The sequence below is a fragment of the Homalodisca vitripennis genome, chromosome 3 (genome assembly GCF_021130785.1).
Source record: "Homalodisca vitripennis isolate AUS2020 chromosome 3, UT_GWSS_2.1, whole genome shotgun sequence".
NCBI classification, from domain to species: domain Eukaryota; kingdom Metazoa; phylum Arthropoda; class Insecta; order Hemiptera; family Cicadellidae; genus Homalodisca; species Homalodisca vitripennis.
The window spans coordinates 49,604,610-49,614,663 of record NC_060209.1 but is presented as its reverse complement, the minus strand read 5'-3'; positions in this window follow the sequence as shown (position 1 = coordinate 49,614,663).

Genomic DNA, 10,054 nt, shown 5'->3' with positions numbered 1-10,054 from the left:
TCGTAATGTACCTTCATGTATCTGGGTCCACCGGTAAACGAACTTGGGAGGTAAACTTTTCCAGCCTGCACCCCACCCTCACCCAAGACTGTTTCATCGCGGGTGATGTCGCCTAAAACCTGCCCACCAGCTTGCCTACCCCGTTGAGCTTCAAGGAGCTCGTCCAGTGGTCCTATCCTCAAGGAATTTTGAGCAGCAGAACGCGTTTGGGAGAAACGAATAAATCTTAGACGCTCCTCCTCGTACCTCGCGAACATCTCGACCTGCCATGCTTGAGACAGCCTGCCGAAATGCGAGAAACGGGGATCGGAGAGGAGGAGACATCTAGAGTAATTGTATTGTGAAAGTTTCCCCCCGTGGTTGTCTAAGCGCCCAATATGCCACCCTAAATTACCTTGAGGATAGAGCAACGGATATTGGAAAAGGCTCCATTAAGGGGCTAAAGAGGTCAACGGAAGACGGACGCCTATCACTCTTCTTCCAGATGGTCAATTTTCTTGGATCAGTTATGGTGTCTTCATTGCTCAATACAGCGTGCACTTCAATGCCTGTTTGCCTATCTCCAAGAACAGGGCCATGGGTAGATCTGCTGGTCACTTCAAATTCCAAATGAGCGTTGACTGAAGGCTCATCACTCAATCTACGGAAATCATTGATGAAAGGATTACAGGAAAGAAGATATGTATTAATTTCATCAATGACTTCTGAGTTCAATGATCTACCCATGGCAATGTTTTTGCGCTCCTCGCCATCATCTATGTACAGGCGGCACCGGTTCACAAACTGGACATCACCTCCCTTGGTCCTAAACTTTTGACCTGGAGCGTCCAGACTGTGAACCTGGTGGTACATCTTACCTTCGATCTTAAAGAAGGCGAGGCCTGAAGGATGACGGTACCCCCCAGTCACCTCGAGAGCGCAGAAGGCAAACAAGTCATTGTAGGCACGGGCTCGTTCGATGAACAGACGGTTAGAATAGAAACTGGCGTCCAGAGGAGGTAAATTATGGACTTTATAAGATCCCTCACCGCAACACCATTTCTTCCTATCCTTCTCTTCATCGAACAGCCTTGCATGACAATGAGGACACTTTGAAATGTTTTCGTCCCATAAACTTATTTTTTTTAGTTTGTAAGAATTAATATAGACTAAATTATCTATTTTCCAATACGCCATTGGGCCATGTTCAACTACACGTCGTGCTAGTATGTTGGAAATGTGCCTTAATTCTGTCAATTTAGGATTTTTTATTCGAAATATTTGTACTTTTTGTAAATTTGTGTCAGGATGTTTTTCTGTATAACGCTGAACAGCACCCCTGTGAACTTCAGGATGCTGCTCAGTGTAGCGCTGAACAGCATCTCGATGGACCTGAGGATGTTGCTCAGTGTAACGCTGAACAGCATCTCGGTGGACCTGAGGGTGCTGCTCAGTGTAACGCTGGACAGCATCTCGGTGGACCTGAGGGTGCTGCTCAGTGTAACGTTGAACAGCATCTCGGTTGACTTGAGGGTGCTGCTCAGTGTAACGATGAACAGCATCCCTGTTGACTTGAGGATGCTGTTCAGTATATCTTTTCACTGCGTCCCTGTTGACTTGAGGATTGTTTGAGGAGTACTTTTTCTTTGAATTTTTTATCTGCTCCTCCTTAGTGGTTGAAAGAGTTTTAGGGCGGCCACGTTTCACTTTTTTAGGTCTACCCGGCCCCTTTTTAACTGGAGCACAGACGGACATGGTACTTATTTCTAATGGCGGTAAAGATTCGACAATGCTTAAACAAGTAGAATTAGGATCTTTGATTATTGGCTCAGGAGGAGAGGACACTGATAGCGTAGGGAACATATCCAGTCTACCCGTGCGCAGCATTTCAGCCAAATGGGGGCGCATTGATGGTATATCATAGCGCAGTTTGGCTGGGTCCCGGCCAAGGGCAAGTGAAGTAGCATTAGCAATGGCGAATACGCCGCAGTCAAAACCGTTTTCTTGCCTTTGGACGGGAATAAATGCTGGAACGATGGATAGGTCCGGGAACAGAAGGGAGAGCAGCTTAGTTTGGTCTGCAGTGAGGTGGGCACTGTTCAGACTGTCGTACACATACAAATTACTGCCATCGTGGAAGACCACAATCCAATGACCGATAGAACTGGCGTCGATCTTCCCCGAGAACAGAATTTGTATGTGAGGTGTAGCGACAGCCGAAACACCTTCCATTGCATCAATGGCCAAACAGCTTACAGGATGATACTCAGTGTTTTCATCCAGTATGCTTCCGAACCTATCCATATGGTCAGTACTAAGATAGTCCCCACTCTCAACCTCTCTTACCATTCCCTCGAGGAATGCATTCATTTTAAACGTCAAATAAAAAGGAATAAAAAAATTAAACAATAATTAAAAAGGAATATAAGCTTCAATTAAGAACACAAAAAACACAACGAGAACACAAGGAACAGTCAGAAAAAAGGGCAAAATGTTGCCTAATAGTACAGCGAAGAAGCAGAAATAGTCACTTGGACGTCAACAACAGTGCCCGCCTCTATCTACAATTTAGCTGATTTCAATAAATATTAAAAAGTTAAAAAGGAAGTTATAAGCTTTAACTAAGTAAAAAAATAATAAAAAGATATAAGATAAAAAACAACGAGAACACAAAAGAAAAGTAAGAAAATTGGTCACAATATGGCGTAATAAGAAAGAAAAGAAAGCAAAGAAGTAGAATAGAAGTAGTCACTTGGATGTTAAGAAACGATGAACGTGAACTTTTATTTAAACGTAAAATACATATATTTTTTACTGAAACAGTCAATCCATTAAGGAAACAACAAAAAAATAAAGCCTAGTATAAAACCGAAAATATTCAGCCAAGTTAAGAGTACGGCTATTCAAGTAGTCAATGTAGACTGAGTAGGAACGTAAAGTTAAGTTTGGATTTCATAGACATCTAGGGATATCAACTCCTACGTACCGTACAGAAGTCGCTAAGGCCATCAATTCTCTTCACTAGGATCCCTAATGTTGTCCCGACACAAAACTATCACTTCGGAAAGCAGCAACTGAATTTTTGCTGTTGACTTTTGGAAACGCGAATGAAGATGGGTGGAAAAATAGCAAAAAATGACAGTTTTTTGCAAATATCTCGTAAACGGTAAGAGATATCGAAAAAATGACGAAATTTTTTCCACCCCTGGACCGTCCCCCACCTCTCTGAATTATTTTTCCCTATCTATCGACACCAAAAAAAGTTAACCTAGGACTATCTTTACGTTAACCCCCCCCCCTCCCCCACCAATCCTCGCAATGTCCCTATCTACTATATCACAAAATTATTTATTTCTCGGGATTGGGTAAACATATTGAGACACTTCAAACTGTTTATTGGTGTAGAATTTCACGATGCATCTTATGGTGTTATTATTTATTTTCTAAAAATTTGTTTTTTTTTATTAGAAATTTTTGAAAATTTTCAAAAAATACGTTATTCAACTTCTCGCGCCTCCTGTATATACACTTTAAGAGATAGAGCAAAAGTTTAAATTGCAAACTTGTAGAGAGTTTCAAGGAGAATATTGTAAGTGGGCTCCGTTTTTCGATAGGATGCTTCGTTAAGTCACAATCGAGCGCCTACGAAAGGTCTACACGGGGAGAAAATGCGTCCGCCATTTTGATTTTTTTAAGGGGTTGAAAATGAAAAATTCTCACTTTTCGGGATTTTCCTGGTGGTTACACGTGGAAAGCTATCTGTGTACCAAATTTCAAGTCTCTAACTCATCTGGAAGTAGGTTAGAATTAGTATACGTGAGTGAGTGAGTCAGTCAGTCAGTCAGTTACACATGCGGTTGTATATATATTAGACTCGCCTTCGGCTCGCTGGGGGCTACGCCCCCAGGCCCCCAAAGTAAACGCTTGCAAATTCGGGGATAAAGCGGAATTCGGTGACTGGTTAAGTCCGGACATTAAGTAAATGACAAGGGATTTAAAAATTGACCTTTTTCATAGATTTTTTTCCGGATTCGTAAAAACTTTTGACTTTGAGGGCATTTTGCGGTTAAACCGTTAGAGATACGACAAAAAGTGACCGGACCTTTCTTGTTGGAAATTTAATTTTGTCTTTCGATTGTGCCCTCAGATCTGATCTACGACCTATGGTTTAGCCAGAAATGAGCTCGGGAGAAAAGTCTGCACGGGTCAGCTATCTTGAATTGTTTTAGTATAAACATAATAAAAACCGACCTCAAGGCAGTATTTTAAGTCGAACAGGGGGTTTAATATCACCAGGAGACTATCTAGTCAAGGCGAGAAATTCCCTGGGTGGGTGATTAATGTTTAAGGAGGTTAAGACAAGAGGGGGTTTAATTTCGTCAGGATATTGTCTGGTCATATGAACAAATTCCCAGGGGGGGTTAACGTTACCGGGGGATAAGTCTCCAGGGGGTTATCTGGTCATACCAGGATCTTCCCAGGGGGGGGGGGTTAAGAGATTTGGTGACTGGTAAAATTCGGACATGAGGTCATGGCAGGAAATTCCCTGGGGGGGTTTAATGTTACCAGGGGGGTTAACACATCAGGGGGTTGAATGTACAGGAGGTTATCAGGTCATACCAGGAAATCCCCGGGGGGGGGTTAATATTACCGGGGGTTAATGACACACTTGGGCCTTTTTTAGAGGGTATTGTGTCTGTGAACATAATAAATATTCCTCTGTCCCTATCTACTATTGACGCTTAGCTAACGCTCAGCCAACTCCCGAAGTCACTGAACCTTTTCTGTAGATCACGTGATTTCCTAAATCCCGTTTAAAATTTGTTTTGAGTTACGACCAACCGTTTTAGCCGCTATCAAGCCCGGAATGTAAATTTTTAGGCGAAAATGTCCAATATTTTCACTTAATCGCGTTTTGCGGTCAAACTAAGGGAAATATAGTAAAAAGTCACTGGACCTTTTTTGTAGGTCATCTTATTTCCTAAATAAAACGTTAGTCTTATTTTGACCTCCGACCAATGGTTTCGCCGCTATCGACCCCAAAAACAAAAGTTTCGCGTAAAAGTTACAACAAAATTGTACATAATCACGTTTTTTCGGCCAAACCAATAGAGATAGGGCAAAAGATTACTGGACCTTTTCTTTAGATCGCGCAATTTGCTAATTTGATGGGTCAATCAGATTTGAGCTACGACCAACGGTTCGGCCGCTATCGGGCTTGAAACATTATTTTTATCGAAAAAAATCTCTGGAATTTCAAATGTTCGAGCGTTTTGTCGCTTAACCATGGAAGATAGAGCAAAAAGTCATTAGACCTTTTTTGTAGTTCACTTCATTCCTGACCATGAATTTTCCGTCAGATCCGAGCTAGCTCCAACGGTTCGCCCGCTATCGGGCTTACAAAAAAATGCCTGCAGGGGTGAAGAATGCGCGATTTTTTGGGAATTTTTTTGAGGGGTTGAAAATGAAAAAATTCTCACTTTTCGGGATTTTCCTGGTGGTTACACGTGGAAAGCTATCTGTGTACCAAATTTCAAGTCTCTAACTCATCTGGAAGTAGGTTAGAATTAGTATACGTGAGTCAGTCAGTCAGTTACACATGCGGTTTGTATATATATTAGACTCGCCTTCGGCTCGCTGGGGGCTACGCCCCCAGGCCCCCATTTGGGTGTTGGCTAAATTCGGGGATAAGCGTAGTTCGGTGATTGATTAAATTCAGACGTGAAGTTTCCAAATTTTATGTATCCGTTTCTCGAGAATCTTACGGGTCGTAATGCTTCGCTAACGCTCAGCCAAAAGATGTGTGGTGTATAATATTAATTAATTGATGTGGTAGAAGAGTTAAGTTATGTGTTCGTGAAATTTGGAGACAAGAAGAATATGGTTTTAACCAAAGTCAGAGGACGTATGTATACCATAGTTTTAATTTTCCGGATTTTACCCAAACTTTTGACTTTGAGGGCGTTTTGCGGCTTAAACCGTTAGAGATACGACAAAAAGTGACTGAAACCATTCTTGTCGAAAATTAAATTTTGAAGGAGGATTCTGCCCTCAGATTTGAAGTAGGACCTTTGGTTTTGCCGGTACAGAGCTTGGAAGAAATGTCTTCATAGGCCAGCTATTGTGAATTTTTCAGTGTAAATATAACAAAAAACCCAACCCTGAGTCATTATTTTTAAGTTGTTTAGGGGGTTTAATTTACTCAGAAGATTATCTGGTCATACCAGATACTTCCAAAGGGGGGGGTTAATGTTACCGGGGGTTAAGACATCAGTGGGTTTAATTTACTCAGGATGTTATCTGGTCATGCAAGAAAATTCCAGGGGGGGTTAATGTTACCGGGGGTTAAGACATCAGGGGGTTTAATTTACTCAGGAGGTTATCTGGTCATACTGGGAAATTCCAGAGGGGGGGGTTTATTGTTACTGGGTGTTAACACACACGTGGTTCTCTTTTAGAGGTTGTTGTGTGTGTTAAAATAAATAAATTCTCTGTCACTATATACTATTGACGTTTCGCTAACGCTCAGCCAATTCCCTAGGGGGGTTGTAATCACTCGGTAACGTAGTAATAATTGTTCAATCCGGAACCAGAATGAATTGAACAAATCATAGTACCAAAAAATTTAAAACAACCAAAATGTGCATTTTGTAAAAAACACGATAAATATTTTACCATTGAAAGCGATTTACAGGCTTACTAAAGGATATAAGACAAAAGGCTACTGGACATTTTTTGTAGATCTCATAGTTTTCTAGTTACTGAATTATAAAAATTTAAACTCCAATCAACGGTTCGGCTGATATCGACTCCAGAAACAAGATTTTCACGTATCAATCACAAAATAATTCCATTTAAACGCGTTTTGCGGTCGAACAATTGTAGATAGGTCGAAAAGTCACTGAACCTTTTTTGTAAATCACCTCATTTGCTAAATCAAACCTTTTTTTTATTTTGACTTCCGACCAATGGTTTTGCCGCTATCGACACCAAAAACAAAATGTTCACTTAAATATTACAAATAAATTGCACATAACCACGTTTTTCGGCCAAACCAATGCAGATAGGGCAAAAAGTCACTGGACCTTTTCTGTAGATCACTTAATTTGCTAATTTGATGGGTCAATCAGATTTGAGCTACAACCTACCGTTCGGCCGCTATCGGGCTCGAAACTTTATTTTAAGCGAAAAAATCTCTGGAATGTCAAATGTTCGAGCGTTTTGTCGCTTAACCATGGAAGATAGAGCAAAAAGTCACTGGACCTTTTTTGTAGTTTCATTTCATTCCTGATTATGAATTTTTCGTCAGATCCGAGCTAGCTCCAACGGTTTCGCCCGCTATCGGGCTTACAAAAAAGGCCTGCAAGGGTGAAAAATGCATGAATTTTCTCGAATTTTTTTGAGGGGTTTAAAAGTAAAAAAGTCCGGTTTTCAGACTTTTCCTGTTGGTTACACGACAAAAGGTACCCGGGTGCCAAATTTCAAGTTTCCAGCACTTCTAGAACTATGTTAGAATTTGTATACATCCATCAGTGAGTGAGTGAGTGAGTGGTTTCACATGCGGCTGTATATAATATAGGACTCGCCTTCGGCTCGCTGGGGGCTACGCCCCCAGGCCCCCAAAGTAAGTGCCTTAAATTCGGTTATATGATTGATTTGGTGATAGGTAAAATTCGGTCGTGATGTCATGCCAGGAAATTCCCAGGGAGGGGGTTAACGTTACCTGGGGATAAAGACGTCAGGGGGTTATCTTTTCATACCAGGAACTTCCCAGGGGGAGGGGGTTAAGAGATTTGGTGATTGGTAAAATTTGGACATGAGAGCATACCAGGAAATTCCCTGGGGGGGGGGGGTTAATGCTACCGGGGGTTAATGACACACCCCAGGCCCCCTTTTGGGGTGTTGGCCAAATTCGGGGATAAGCGGAATTCGGAAAAGTATTAGACCTATTTTATTGAATTTTCCAGTTTTAATCAAAGTTTTGATTCTAAGGCCATTTTGTGGCTAACCGTTAGAGATACGACAAAAAGTGACTGGACCTTTCTTGTCGGAAATTTAAAATTGAAGGAGGATTCTGCCCTCAGATTTGAAGTAGGACCTTTGGTTTAGCCGGTACAGAGCTTATAAGAAAAGTCTGCATAGGCCAGCTATTGTGAATTGTTCAGTGTAAATATAACAAAAACTTGATCCTAAGTCAGTATTTTTAAGTTGTTTTAGTGGGTTTTATTTGCTCAGGAGTTTATATAGTCATGCCAAGAAATTCGGGTGGTGGGGGGGGTGTTAAATGTTACCGGGGGTTAAATCTTCAGGGGGTTTAATTTACCCAGGAGATTATCTGTCCTACCAGGGTATTCCGGGGGGGGAGGGTTAATGTTACCGGGGGTTAAGACACACGTGGGCCTCTTTTAGAGGGTGTTGTGTCTGTGAACATAATTAAAATTCACTCTGTCCCTATCTACTATTGACGCTTCGCTTATGTTCAGGCCAGTGCACGATCTGGGTAGCATTACAATTTCAATCTGGATCCGGAATGATTTTCACGGATTGTAGTGAAACTCCTAAAATTACCAACTACGACAAAGATTTTGCCATTGAGAACGATTTCTGGGCTTACAGAAGGATATAGGATCAAAGCTACTTGACATTATATGTGAATCTTATAATTTTATATTTAATAAAAAGTTAAAATATTAAGGCTACAATTAACGATCCGGCCGTTAGAAAACCCCAGGAACCAACATTTTCATGTAAAAATCACAACACATTTGCATTTAAACGCGTTTTGCGGCCAAACAATTGTAGATAGGGCAAAACGTTACTTGGGCTTTTTTGTAGAGCACTTAATCTTCTAAATAATGTATGAAATATGTTTTGAGCTACGACCCAGCGGTTTGGCCGGATCAACCCCTGAACCAAAGTTTTCACGTGATAATTACAAAAACATTGCACATAATCGCGTTTTGCAGCTTATCTGATGGAGATAGGGCCATAAGTTACTGGACTTATTTTGTAGATCACGTCATTGCCTATATCCCATATCTGTTTAGTTTTGAGCTAAAGCGAAGAGTTTGGCCGCTATCGAGCGCGGAAGCTACATTTTCACGACAAAATTCCAAAGATTTTCCCATTTAAACGCGTTTGTGGCCAAACCGATGGAGATAGGGCAAAAAGTTACTGGACCTTTTTTGTAGGTCACTTCACTCCACACTAACGTTTTTTCGTCAGATCCGAGGCTACGACCTACGGTTTAGGCGCTACAGAGCCTCAAACAAAAGTCTACAAGCGAAAATTGCCAAAATTCGACAAAATTTTCGATTTTGGAAGCATTTTACGGGTTGATCAGTAGAGATGTGGGAAAATCTAATGTGTCTATTTTGTAGATCAGACAATTCCCTAAATCCCCTCAAAAATTAGATTTGAGCTACGACCAACGGTTTATTCGCTAGACGGCTCTAAAGCAAAAAACTACACCAGATTTTAACCAGTTTCAACCGGTTTTTAATTTTTTTGACGGGTTTAAAAAGTAAAAATAATCCGGTTTTCAGACTTTTCCTGTGGGTCATATTGCAAAAGGTACCTGCATGCCAAATTTCAAGTTTCCAGCACTTCTAGAAGTATGTTAGAATTTGTATATATATGTCAGTCAGTGAGTGAGTCAGTATCACATGCGGCTGTATATATATTAGACTCGCCTTCGGCTCGCTGGGGGCTACGCCCCCAGGCCCCCAAAGTAAGTGCCTTAAATACGGGGATATGATTTGATTTGGTGATAAGTAAAATTCGGACATGAGGTCATGCCAGGAAATTCCCTGGGGGGGGGGGTGTTAACGTTACCTGGGGATAAGACGTCAGGGGGTTATCTGGTCATACCGGGAACCTCCCCGGGGGGGGGGGTTAAGAGATTTGGTGATTGGTAAAATTCGGACATGAGGTCATGCCAGGAAATTCCCTGGGGGGGGGGGGGTTTAATGCTACCGGGGGTTAATACATCAGGGGGTTTAATTTATTCAGTTGGTTATTTGGTCATAACAGGAAATTGCGCGGTGGGGTTAATGTTACCGGGGGTTAACGACAC